The sequence below is a fragment of the Chlorocebus sabaeus genome, chromosome 8 (assembly GCF_047675955.1).
Source record: "Chlorocebus sabaeus isolate Y175 chromosome 8, mChlSab1.0.hap1, whole genome shotgun sequence".
NCBI classification, from domain to species: Eukaryota; Metazoa; Chordata; class Mammalia; order Primates; family Cercopithecidae; genus Chlorocebus; species Chlorocebus sabaeus.
In genome coordinates, this window is record NC_132911.1 from 59,711,726 (window position 1) to 59,725,447 (window position 13,722).

The following is a 13,722-nucleotide window of genomic DNA, read 5'->3' on the forward strand; positions in this document are numbered from 1 at the left end:
GGTCTGTAGCTATAGCTACATTAAAGCGATAGCTTTAATGACTCTATTTTTGAAAAGCCTGACACATAGGAAACTCAAAAAATCACTGTGGTTTCTGTTATTTTTAGTTAATAAGCAGTGGAATGAAAAGTCAACCTATATCTGGGCTAACCATGCAGGAACAGACTGTAAAGATGACTGTGCCCTTTACCCAATAGTGCTACCCATCCACACAGTTCTTTTTCCATTTCAGGAATGGATAAAACAATGATTGTATTGATTTCCTGCTCACTATGGTATTAATTGCTTGTGGTCCCCAAACACAATGTAAGTTAGTAACCTTTGTATCCATCCATTTGTTACAGGATTTTTGGGGTGTCACTTCACCAGCCGGAAACCTCTGTGGCCAGTGGTGCCTTTGTCTGAGTTTTGCTCTGTCCCACTGGGCTCATTCTGCTCACTTGGCCTGGCAGGCTGCGTTTGGCTTATGCTACTGGCCTAGATCCCATGCCTTCCAAGGGCAAGCCAGGTGCAGAGCAGCGAGGGGTGTGTGAGTGGAGCATGGGGTCCAGGCACACCAGCTGCTGCTGTGCAGTGGGCAGCTCCAGGTGCCAACACAGGCACCAGCTCCCTGTGAGGGCACAGCTAGACCAGGCACACCACAAGCAACTTCCATGGCTGGCACCAGGGAACAGAGTGGTGCCCACAAGCTTGGAGATGCCAGCAACCACAGGGCTCCAAAGAGGAAGTCACAGCCCTGGCTTGGGGAGTTCCCAGGCCTGAAGAGCCGCAGCTCTTCTCTCCTTTTCTTCACCCACAACATGGCCAGCAAGAGGCATGTTTCATCTCTGTTGTGTTACAGTTCTTTTATTCCTGCCATTCCGCAGGTCCCAAGTTCTTGTCCTGCATCCAGGAAGAATGGGGTATGCAGAGAAGTGGAGAGAGAGCAAGACGAAGAGGAGTTTTATTAAGTGATAAAACAGCTCAGAGGAGACCCACAGTGGGTAGCTCCTCTCTGTAGCCAGGGTGTCCAACGAATGTTCAGCTCTCAGCAGAGAGGGTAGCTCCTCTCTGTAGCTGGTTGTCTGTCCTCTCTTCATCCTCTCTTTGAGTCTGGCTGAGTCTGGGGTTTTTATGAACCTCAGAGGGGAGGAAGTGCATGCTGATTGGCCCACTCACAGCCATGGGTGGACATCGACAGGCCCAGGGAAAAGCACCACAAGTTCCCCCTCTGGTCTGCAGGACTGGCTGCCCTGCCCCCAGGCTTCATGACCTCCCCAACTAGAAGGTGGGGCATCACCAGGCATGCTCCCCCTTCCACTCAGGAGCCTGTCTGTCTCCTGCCACTGTTCATGGCTCCTAGGCTGTTCATGCTGAGGGGTGCCAGCAGGCCAGCACCAGGCTGTCCTCAATACCTCCTCAACCTCCCTCCCATACTTGTCAGTGCCCAAAGTCCAGAGAGGGCTGAGGTAGCAGGGAGCTGGCATGGCATGTCAGTGCTGCTTTGAGCATGTGCACACCCAGCCAGGCTGTGACAGTGCCCAGACTTGGCCCCAACTTTGCTCTGAGATTGGAGAGGGCACTGACCACAGGGAGAAGGCAGGCAGTGGGAGCAGGTACTTCTGAGCCTGCTGCAGGTATGGAGGACCTTCCTGGACCCCCAAGAGCACAGAGATGCCTGGATCTGGAGCTGCAGCAGAGTGGCTACAGCTGCACCCAAGGAGCTCCTGCCCCACCCACTCAGAAGGAGCAGGGCTTCCGCTTGTCCCAGCTCCTGCTGGCTCCATGGAGCTTGAACCCCCAGCCATGCTTCCTCGCAGCCTCTGGCAGGTGCTCCAGGTCCTCGCTGGGCCCCTCTCTGCCCGTTCCTCCATGCCCTACCACATTGCTCTCCCAATGGCATGCAGCTCAGCCCAGCCCTATCACGGTGGCTTCCAGGATGGTGGGCTCCTGGGGGCCTCCCAGGGGTGGGTTTGATGATTGTCTGCTTCCCCTACCAGACCCTCCCCGCAGTGGCGGTGGGTGATAGTGGTGATGAAGGGCCAGGGTCTGGAGCAGCAAAGGCTCTGGCCAAGGGAGTGGGTCCCACCCAGCCACGAGAGGTTGGGTTGGAGGCAGCGCTGTCGGCTGCCTTAGGGATGCAAAGCACAGAAGACCCACCACTGCCACTACTGCTCCCGCAGCTGCTTCTGCTGCCACTGCTACTGCCTCTTTGCTGCAGCTGGCAGCCACTCCAGATGGCCTGCAGCTGCCATCACATTCACAGTGAAAGAAGGTCTTTACCAAAGAATATATACCATGTATATATTCACACACCTCAAAAGCACCATATGAGAAATATTTTAGAAAAATTGCCTCAAGCATAACATCAAGGTCAAATTAACTTGAGAATATGAACTCCACAATATTTGCTTAGAAATTAATTCAGTCACTCAGTCAAACCTCACCTGGTGGCTGTTACTGAGAGGGCTTTGACAATGTGGTCTGTAAGGAAGTGGGACACCGTAGGCATTTGATATATGTTAAGTAATAGTAATGAGGGCAATAAGTACTCACATACTGAGTGGAGGGAGCTGTACAGGTTAGAAGAACACTTCTAAGCTCTAATGCTTAATGGATAAAGATTAGGACTCTGGAAACCTTTCTATATTCAACAGAATCATTGTCTCTTATTCACCCTGCCTGCCAATTCCTGGACCAGGGTCTCATAGTGCAAATATCTCTTTAAACAGCAGTCTAAAAAAAAACTCATATAGTGTTTCTTTAAAACAAAAATTTACCATTTGAGCCAACCAGAGACCTGGGCTTAAATTCTGACTGTCCCTTACAAAAGGAGAGATTGTAAGACAGCCAACCTCTCAGAGCTTCAGTTTACTCATCTAAAAATTAGGGCATTGATAATACATTTTTAAGATTGCAGAGTGCTTCTCACATAAGTAATGAGTATTCTTATAAAAGCAACCTGCAATTACAGGCAACTTTGGACCACTTTCTTCTTTAAGAAACTACAATGAAAACCTAGATTCCCTCCCAACTCCCCTGCAAAAAACTATGTAGGCTTTTGAATGTGATTTCATGTTTGAATCTTTATATGTTATATATCCTACAAATGCACCTCAAACAAAACACTGCATATCTAATTCTGGTTGAGGTGAGAAATTCATTTTCCTAGTTCAACATTTCTCAAATGTTTGACATATTTTCATAAATTATAATCCCATAATTAGAAAGTACCATTTAACAGATCAGAATTTATTCCACAGATCTCAATAGTTCTAGGGGAAAACAACTGAGTCGAATATCCATACTAGTCTACCCAATCTGTCCCTTCAGTAGTGATCTCCACCAGAAAATGAAGCCTGTAAGATCCTGCCCAGGAGCTCCCTAATCCTGCACCTCAGTGTCCGATAAATACATCCGTCTGTGTGCATTCAGAGGAGACTCATGCAGCAATACACTTTCCTCCATGAAAATGTCTCCTCTTCACTGATCTATGAAAAATATTTTTGAGCCGTATTTCCCAGATGTCCATTTAACAAACTGCCGTTTCCCTATTATGCTAAGCACTTAAACTCAACACTGAAAGTCAAATAAGAGATTGATTATAAATGTGTATGTGCTGATCAAAACACAATAATGAAAAAGGCTCTGATAAGGACTTTACAAATTTGTGGGAGGATTTATTTGTGTGTGTTTTTAATATGTTTTTAAATAGGCCATCATAACAGGCAGATTATTGATTTTTTGATGTTTATAAAGTTGGGAAAATAATAACCAATAATTATTGAATGTTTATTATATGTGTCTGTTCTAGTCTTTTACTTTATTAACTTTTTTACCCTCAAAACAATCCAGTGAAGTAAGTCCCATTATTATCTTTATTGTCTTCCTAAGAAGACCCCACTTCAGAAACTGTGAACTTCATTCTTCTAGTTGTTCAGCCAAGAACTTTGGCATCATCCTTGAGTCTTCCTGTTCACACCCCGCATTCAATCCAAATTCAAGTAAACAAATGCAATTGCCAAACACAAATGTGAAATGTACACATTTCTGTTGTTTTCTCCTATTTCGAGCCTCCTGGATTATTCCAATGACCTCATTGGCCTCCTTGCGCTAGCCCTTGTCCCTGCAGTCGAGGGACTACACAACAGCCTGGGGATCTTTGTGAGACCCAAGCCAGATTCTGTCACTCCTCTTCTCAAGAGCCCTTAATACCTTCCCACCTCACACAGAGTGAACCACAGAGTCCTCATGCTTTCCCTCAAGACCCTATATCACTGGCCCGGATCTCCCAGACTCAGATCCCCATCCCCACTGCTGTCCCACACTCAGCCCTTTGGTCACACCCATTCCAGGCTGGCCCCAAGGATTAGGGAGGGAGCCAGAACAGGGGTGCAGGGCCTGGCTTTGCAGGGCCCCACTTGGGGTTTAAGACTACTCTTTGCTGCTGTCTTGATATTCTGAATAATAAAATATCTCTGAATATGTGTTTGCTAAGAAAAGACCAAAAGAGCCTCAGCTGGGGACCACACCCCTCAGCCCCCCATGGCCTAACCTCCAAGGATGGGCTCTGGAGGCCGCTGCACCCTAAGGCCCACCTGTCTAATTGGACTGCGTCAGTCCCACTGCCAGGGAAGACAGATCCCCGTAGTGGCCTTCCGCTCCCAGTGTGAACCTGGACAGGGCATGCAGGCGGTCAGGTCATGTGCAGAGGGTCAGTGTCGTGCATGTCCCCGGCACCTCTGTGTGGCCCATGCAGCAGGCTCTGTCACCAGTCCTGTCCAGGCACCGAGCACATCCTAGCAAGAAGGTTACAGTCTCCAGGGATCACCTGGCTGCTGTGAAATAGGGTGATGCAGGGCCGGGCGCAGTGTCTCAGCCCTGTAATCCCAGCACTTTGGGAGGCTGAGGTGGGAGGATCACTTGAGCTCAGAAGTTTGGACCAGCCTGGACAACATGACCATACCTATCTCTACAAAAAGATGCAAAAAATAGCTGGAGCCAGTGGCACGTGCCTGTCGTCCCAGCTACTCAGGAGGCTGAAGCAGGAGGATCGCTTGAGGCCAGAAGATCGAGGGTGCAGTGAACTGTGATCCTGCCACTGCACTCCAGCCTGGGCAACAGAGCAAGACCCTGAGAAAGAGAGAGAGAGAGACAGAGAGAGAGAGACAGAGAGAGAGAGAAGCTCACTACTTTATGTCTATATCTCTAGCATTGAATACTTGCAATGGGAAATCATCCAAATTTTCTGAAAAACCGAGTTTCCACTTTGTAGATGAGGAAATTGGGACTCAGAGAAGCGAAAGGACTTGCCTTACTAGGATCCACTCCCAGGCAGTCTGCCTCAGGGGCAAGACATTCAAGGCCATAAATAAAGCCAATTTATCTGCTGACATTTCAATCAAACATAAGATGAAATCCTCCTTTTTTTATTTGGTCTTCTCCTGGTTAGTTGAGGAAACGTTAACAAATACCTTCAGAATCCAGAAAGAATGTCAACTGACTTCTAGATAGTAATCTTATAGAAACTATAGGCACCAAAGTTAAACATTAAATGTGAAAATATGAAACCCACAGGCTATGCTAAGATGATGTATGGGGAAGCACTTTGAAATTTGACATTAAGGTGTCATTATCATTATTTTAAATGCCTGGAGCATAGAGGTCCATTAAAGAAAGGAGTTATTAACATGTTCCTTAAATCAACGCAACTTTTCTCTCAATACTGGTTATCCCACTGTTTGAAAATCTTCTCCCACCTACCATGTGACACACATCAGTTAGTCCTTGGGACCCCAAGAACAGAGTTATTCCACTCCAGAGGGCTTCATTTTTGCAAAAATAATGACTGGCATCTTTTCTGGTGTTATTTTTGCAAATTTACAAGTTAGGAACCTGAAAAGTGTTCCAGAAGTGTGGTCTGTTAACAGGCAGAGAGAACTTGTTCTCCTCACATCTGCAGTGACCTATTGTGAGATGGCCCCTGGGACTGATTGTGCCACTGAACTGAGACTTGCAAAGATGAAGGAAAGAATTCAAGGCAACTGATGACAGCAGCTTGGCAGAGAGAGCCGTCACACACTAATAATACTTATTTGGTCTTTAATTATGTATTTACACAGCAGTCGGCTGAATATCCAGCTATTGCGCTGTCTTTAGCAAACAGTTCTCCTTTCTGATTTTGCTTTGTTTTGTTTGGGCTATCACTGGAATTCAGGATGGAGCCTGGAGATTTTCCCCCAGTGTGTGAATTTCTCAGTCCCTAGGTGTGCCTTCCTTGTGTCTATATGAAACAGAGTATGCATATCTCTTGAAAGTAAGAAGAAAGAAAATGATAGCCAGTGTCAAAAATGGTATAACATTCATTTTCTTCTTTCATCTCTCCCATCTTCCTCCTCTAGAGCTTGAGAGCAAAGGTGAGAGGAAATGCTTTTACTGACTGAAAGGTGTCCTCGAAATGCTCTGTGCTGCAGGGAGGAAGGGCACGCTGAGGAGCAAGCTACTCAGAAGTTCTGGGAAAAGCATCTGCTCCTTCAAATTGGGCCACAAAAAAAAAAAAACTTAATGTAACAAGAACATTGCAGCAACAAAGAAAAAATAATCATAATCCTTGAGTTCCCCTTGTTTTCCTGGCTTTAATTTCTCTCCATATTTCTGCAAGCGTAAGATATATTCACCAGTATTGAAAGCCATATTCTATTCTCAAAGGTCCAGATGACCTATTTTTCTCCCTCAGATTGTCATCAAAGATAGGTGAATGTCATTATGATGCTTATTTTACCACATGGACAAGATCCACCCATTATTTAAGCACTTATTAAGCAACAGGTTAGACATACAGCTAAAAGACAAAGTAGACACAGTCTTTCTCATCTAGGATCTTACAGTCTAGCTTACCACAGGAGACCCTTATGTAAATTACTGAACCACCCTCCTCTGTCCTCTTCCAACCCTAATCTAGGACAATTGTATGACACCATCACTATTCCCTCTCATGGGAAAACTGATTACTTATGGGGGCAAAGAGAAGACAGAAACCAACATTTGCTGAACCTTCTGGTGTCTGACAGGGACACGCTAGGTGCTTTTGTATTTACAATCTCATTTAACCCTACAAAACCCCTAAAAAATTAATGTTGTTATCCCTATTCCACAAATGAGAATACTGAAGCTGACTATGTATCCAGAAATGGAATTGCTGGATCATGTGGTAATTCTATGTTTAATTGCTTAGAGAACTGACATACTGTTTTTCATACTGGATGCACCATTTAACATTCCCACCAACAGTACACAGGTGTTCCTATTTCTTCTGCATGCCTCGGAGCTGTAGGTAGAACCAGCATTCAACTTTAGTTCTAAACCCAGGTTCAAAATACAGCCTTTACCATTATACACACATGCCTATAAGTAACTAAGAATGGCTCTTCACCCAACAGATACGTGCTGGCAAGCTGATAGAAACAGGAGAGATGCAACGTAGAGTTATGTGAGTTTCAAATTTACATAACCCTGGAGCCCTGGCAGGTAATCAGTTAAGTGGAACAGACAGGTGTAATACTGTAGAGAATGCTGAGGCTTGTGGCTGACTGGAGGGACTAGTCAATCTAAAGCAACAAATTCAATTTTTTAAAAAACTGTATAGAAACCTAAATGTATCTGGTGCCAAATTAGTACTCAGCGACAGTGTACGACTTCAGTTTGAACGGTTAAGTTTATTAGAAATAACTCCTGATTGCTTTTATTGTGGTAAAATACATGCAAAATAAAATTTACGGTTTGATATGATGTATATTTTACATAACATGTTAACCATTTTTAAGTGTATGGTTCAGTGGCATTGAGTGCATTCACACTGTTCTGAGACATTCACCATCTCCAGAAATGTTTTGTCTTCCCAAACTGAAATTCTGCACCATGAAACACTAACTGTTCATTCTCCCCTCACCTCCAGCCCCTGGCAACCACCATTCAGCTTTCTATCTCTATGAATTTGACTACTTTAGGTACCTCGTAGAAGTGGAATCATGCCATATTTGTCTTTTTGTGACTGACTTATTTCACTTATTGTAATATCTTCAAGGTTCTTCCATGCAGCATGTGTCAGAATTTCCTTCCCTTTTAAGACTGAATAATTTTCCATTGAATATATTGTTAAAATATGTATATATATATATATTTTTTTAAAAAACATTTTGTTTATCCATTCATCCAACAATGAACATTTGGGTTGTTTCCACTTTTTGGCTACTATGAATAATGCTGTTATGAACATAGGTGACCAAATATCCATTTCAGTCCCTGCTTTCAATTCTTTTGGGTATACAGTCATCCCTCAGTATCCATGGGGGATTGGTCCCAGGACCCCCTCAGATAGCAGAATCCACAAGTGCTCAAGTCTCTTACATAAAATGGTGTAGTATTTGCATATAACCTACAGCACATCTTCCCATATACTCCAAGTCATCTTTAAATTACTTACAATGTACAACGTAAATGCTATGTAAACAGTTGGTATACCATATTGTTTAGGAGATAATGACAAGAAAATAAAAGTTTGTACATGTTGAGTACAGAGATAACAATCCTCTTTTTTCAAATATTTTTGATCCATGAATCTTTTCAATTCAAAAAATATATTTTTTCAATATTTTTCAAATATATTTTCATTCACGGATGCAGAACCCATGGGCAAAGACGGCTGACTATGTATCCAGAAATGGAAATGCTGGATCATGTGGTAATTCTATGTTTAATTGCTTGGAGAACTGACATACTGTTTTTCATACTGGATGCACCATTTAACATTCCCACCAACAGTACACAAGTGTTCCTGTTTCTTCACATTCTCACCAACACTTGCTATTTTTTTTTTTTTAAGTAATAGTCATAATAATGGGTATGAAATTATATCTCATTGTAGTTTTGATTGGTATTCCTCTAATCCTTAGCGATATTGAATATCTTTTCATGTGCTTATTGATCATCTGTGTAACCTCTTTGAAGAAATATCTGTTCAAATCCTTTGCCTATTTCTAAATTGGATTTTGGAGTGGGGAGGTTGTTGTTGAGTTATAGATTTTTTTAAATGTATCTTTATTGGATATATGGTTTGCAAATATTTTTCCCATTCTGTGATTGTCTTTTTATTCTGTTGACAGTATCCTTTGACGTACAAAAGATTTACATTTTGATGAAGTCCAATTTCTTTTTTTCTTTTGTTGCCTATGCTTTTGGTGTCTACCCAAGAAATCATTGCCAAATCGAATATCATAAAGCTTTTCCTCTATATTTTCTTCTAAGAATTTTATACTTTTAGTTTTTACATTTAGGCTTTTGATGCATTTTAGGTAGTTTTTGCATGTGGTGTAAAGTAACAGTCCACCCCTTTTGCATATGTTTTCCCATACCATTTGTTGAAAAGACTGTCTTTTGCCCATTGAATGTCTTGGCAATCTTGTCAAAAATCATTTCACCATCTATGTGGGAGTTTATTTCTGGGCTCACTATTCTATTTCATTGGTCTATTTGTCTGTCTTTCTGCCAGTACCACACTATTTTGATTACTGTAGCTTCGTAGTAAGTTTTCAAATCAGAAATTGTGATTCCCTCAAATTTTTTTTCAAGATTATTTTTGCTTTTCTGGGACCTCTGTGATTCCATATGAATTTTAGGATGGATTTTTCTATTTTTGTAAAAAATGTCATTGTGATAGGTATTGCACTGAGTCTGTAAATCACTTTGGGTAGTATTGACACCTTAACAATATTAAGACTTCTAACCCATGAAAACAGGATATTTTTTCCACTTATTTATGGCTTCTTTCATTTCCTTTAGCAACATTTTGTAGTTTTCAGTATACATATTTTTTGCTTCTTTGGTTAATTTCTAAGTATTTTATTCTTTTTCAAGCTATTATAAATGAAGTTGTTTTCTTAATTTCCTTTTCATGTTTCCATTATATATATTGTAAATATATTCATTTTGTCCATTGTTAGCATATAGAAACACAACTGATTTTATATTTATTTTTTATCCTGCAACTTTTCAGTATTGGCTTATTAGTTCTGTCATGTTTTTTGTGGAATCTTTAGAATTGTCTACAAATTATGTTGTCTATTCAGAGATAATTTCACTTCCTCCTTTCTCATTTGTATGTTTTTTATTTCATTTTCTTGCCTAATTGCTGTGATCAGGATTTTTAATACCACTTTAAAGAGAAGTGGCAAAAGCGGGCATCCTTGTCTTTTTCTTGACCTTAGAAGAAAAGCTTTCAGTCTTTTATCATCAAGTATTTTTTAAGGCTGTGGGCTTTTCATTTATGGCCTTTGTTATGATGAGGTAGTTTCCTTCTATTCTTAGTTTATTGAGTTTTTTTTTAATAGTGAAATAGAGTTAAATTTTGTCAAATGGTTTTTTTGCATCTATTGAGATGATAATATGGTGTATTTTCCCCCTTCATTCTGTAAATGTGTTGTATTACATTAATTAATTTTTATATCTTAAGCCATCCTTGTATTTCAGGAATAAATCCTATTTGGTCATGGTACAAAATCCATTTAATATGCTACTGAATTCAGCTTGCCAGTATTTTGTTGAGGATTTTTGCATCAATGTTCACAAGGGATATTGGTTTGTAGTTTTCTTTTTTGTTGTTGTTTTTCTTTTGTTTTGTTTTGTTTTTTTGAGACAGAGTCTCGCTGTGTCACCCAGGCTGGAGTGCAGTGATGCAATCTCAGCTCACTGCAACCTCCACCTCCCTGGTTCAAGCAATTCCCTTGTCTCAGCCTCCCAAGTAGCTGGGATTACAGGCACATGCCACCACACCTGGCTAGTTTTTTTGTATTTTTCATAGAGACAGCATTTCACCATGCTGGCCAGACTTGTCTCAAACTCCTGACCTCAGGCAATCCACCCACCTCAGCTTCCCAAAGTGTTGGGATTACAGGCATGAGCCACCGCACCTGGCTGTAGTTTTCTTTACTTGTAGTGTTTCTATCTGGCTTTGGTATAAAGGTAATTCTTGAATGAAGTAGGAATTGTTCCCTCCTTTTCAGTATTTTGAGAGTGTTTGAGAAGGATTTATGTTAATTCCTCTTTAAATATTTGGTAAAATTTACCAAGGGATCCATCAGATCTCTGGGCTTTTCTTTGTTAGACGGTTTTGCCTTACAGATTCTGTCTCCTTACTAGTGATAGGTCTGTTCAGACTTTTTATTTCTTTATGATTCAGTCTTGGTAGATTTTGTATTTCTAGGAATTTGTCCACTTCTTTTAGATTACCCAATTCTAATTGGTATACAACTCTTCGTAGTATTCTAATTCTTTCTATTTCTGTAAAATTGGTAGTGATGTCCCAACTTTTGCTACTGATTTTAATAATTGAGGTTCTCTTTTTTCCTTAATCTAGCTAAAAAGTGATCAATTTTGTTGAACCTTTTAAAGAACTAACTTTTGGTTTTCTTGATTTTCTCTATTGTTTTTCTATTCTCTATTTTATTTCTACTCAAATTATTATTATTTCCTTTCTCCTACAAGCTTTGTGTTTAGTTTGTTCTACTTTTTATAGTTTCTTAAGGTGTAAAGTTAGATTATTGATTTGAGATCGTATTTTTCAATGTAAGCATTTATAGCTATAGATTTTTTTAGCAGAGCATTGCTTTGCTGCACCTATTAGTTTTTGCTATGTTGTTTTTTCATTTTTATTTGTCTCAAGATATTTTATAATTTCCCTTATGATTTCTTCTTTGACCCACTGGTTAAGAGTGTGTTGTTTAAGCCTAAGCAACATAGCAAGATTTCATCTCTACTTTAAAAAAAAAAAAAAAAACTGGGCATGATGACACACACCCATAGTCCCAGCTACCTGAGAAGCTGACATAGGATGATCCCTTGAGCCCAGGAGTTCCAGGTTGCAGTGAGCTATGATTGCACCATGATACTCCTGCCTGGGCAACAGAACAAGACCCTGTCTCAAAAGAAACAAATTTTTTAAAAATAATAATAAAGAGGAGGTAGTTTAATTTCCACATATTTGTGAATTTTACAGAGTTCCCTCTGCTATTCATTTCTAGTTTCATTTACTGTGATCAAAAAAGATACTTTCTATAATTTCAGTCTTTTGAAATGTTTTAGGATCTCTTTTGTGGCCTAATGTATGGTCTATCCTGGAGAATGTTGCAAGTGTGCTTAAGAGAAACCTATTTTCTGCTGTGGTTAAGTAGATGTACTCTGTATAGGTCTGTTAGGTCTGGATGGTCTCTACTGTTGTTGAAGTCCTCTATTTCCTTATGAATCTTCTTTTTGGTTGAACAACCGGATTTTTAAAAACATGAAAACTAAAACAGATACTAAGATACATGAAGTAATCTGTTCCAAATCAGGCCATGTCCATCATGACACCAAATAATCTTCTTATATCAAAATATATATTTGAACTTGTAAAGCAACTTTTTCACAAGCTGTCATATGTGGTAATACAGGTTCTGCACTACTCAACATAAATGTGTGCAAATGCTTTAACTTCCAACCAGCAGTAGCCACTGTTTTATAGCGCTGAAGTAATTGAAAAACAGAATGAGATTCCCCTCCCAAAACACAGCCTGTATCCTTTCAGAGGTTTTTGTTTGTCTGTTTGTTTGTTTGTTTTTGTGCCCCCTCTCCCGCGAATGCATGAAATGCAAATGAAACCCAACAGGTGTTTTCTCTCAGTCCACAGGGCATCTGGGAGGCCTTAGGACAGTGGGTGATGTAGGGAGAGGACTCCTGAATCAGTCTGGCATCTCCATTAACTAGAGACCAAATAGATAGGCCTGAAAGGCTCACAGCAAAAATCAGATACCAGCCACAATGTTTCCCACTCAAGACCTCAGACAGAAGGAAAAGCTGCAGATCAGGCACACACTATAGACCTGTACTGCACTGCCTTGATTAGTCACTCCCCCCAGCAGCAGCACTGACTTCATGTATGCCTTACTTTCTCTCAGTGTCTTATTAAGAGCCTAGCTGAAGCCCTCGGAAGGTCAACACCCCATCTTCCACCTTGCACCACCTTTGTTTAAGATCTCATCTTGTTAATAGTGTAAAGATCATTTGATGTGCATACAAGTCCATTATCTGCCCATGACCTATTTCCCCTTTCCCTAATTGATATCTGAGAAAAGCTGATTTTGTGCCTGCTTGATTCAGACACGAGGTCCATTCTGCCCTCATCATGTTTCAACTTAGAGATGAAAAGTCCATGTAGACCTACTGTGTACACGAGTTGGTTTAGATTTCTGATGAAGTATACAATGCAAGCAATAGACTGTGAACCCAACATTTATTGCATTCCATGGAAAATGCAGTGACTACACTGGTTCACTGCTGATAGAATATTCCACAAGGACAATTACTTCTTGCTTTTATCCAATGACAAGAATTATTTAACTCATTAAATTTTTTTTTTACTTTGGCTTCTTGTAAGCTCAGTTAGTATTAGCTTAGGGTTGTGGTGTCACTTTTTTTTCTTATTCTCTACCAATCATTTACTGAGATATGTTTCTTTATGATTATCTGGTTCAAGTCTTTTTTCCAAGTTTATCATTCAGAATAAGCTTAATGGGGACTATTGGCCTCAGAATGATCACATGATTGTCACAGCCATTGGACCACATATATAACAGCATCACCAAATTGTTCAGTCCCTTGTATTGTACTAACCCCAAAAGTCTGAGACATGTATAAATCCAGAGTTTTTGTTGA

The 13,722-nt window shown here is 40.8% G+C and overlaps 1 protein-coding gene and 1 pseudogene across 1 annotated transcript in view; one reads left to right on the forward strand and one right to left on the reverse strand.

The window, feature by feature from the left end:
- Window positions 1-1,853, reverse strand: part of LOC103237689 (myotubularin-related protein 5-like) — a 33,176-nt pseudogene extending 31,323 nt beyond the window's left edge.
- XKR4 (XK related 4) overlaps window positions 1-13,722 on the forward strand; it is a 427,274-nt gene that overhangs the window by 381,258 nt on the left and 32,294 nt on the right. The gene's annotated exons all lie outside the window — the stretch shown is intronic.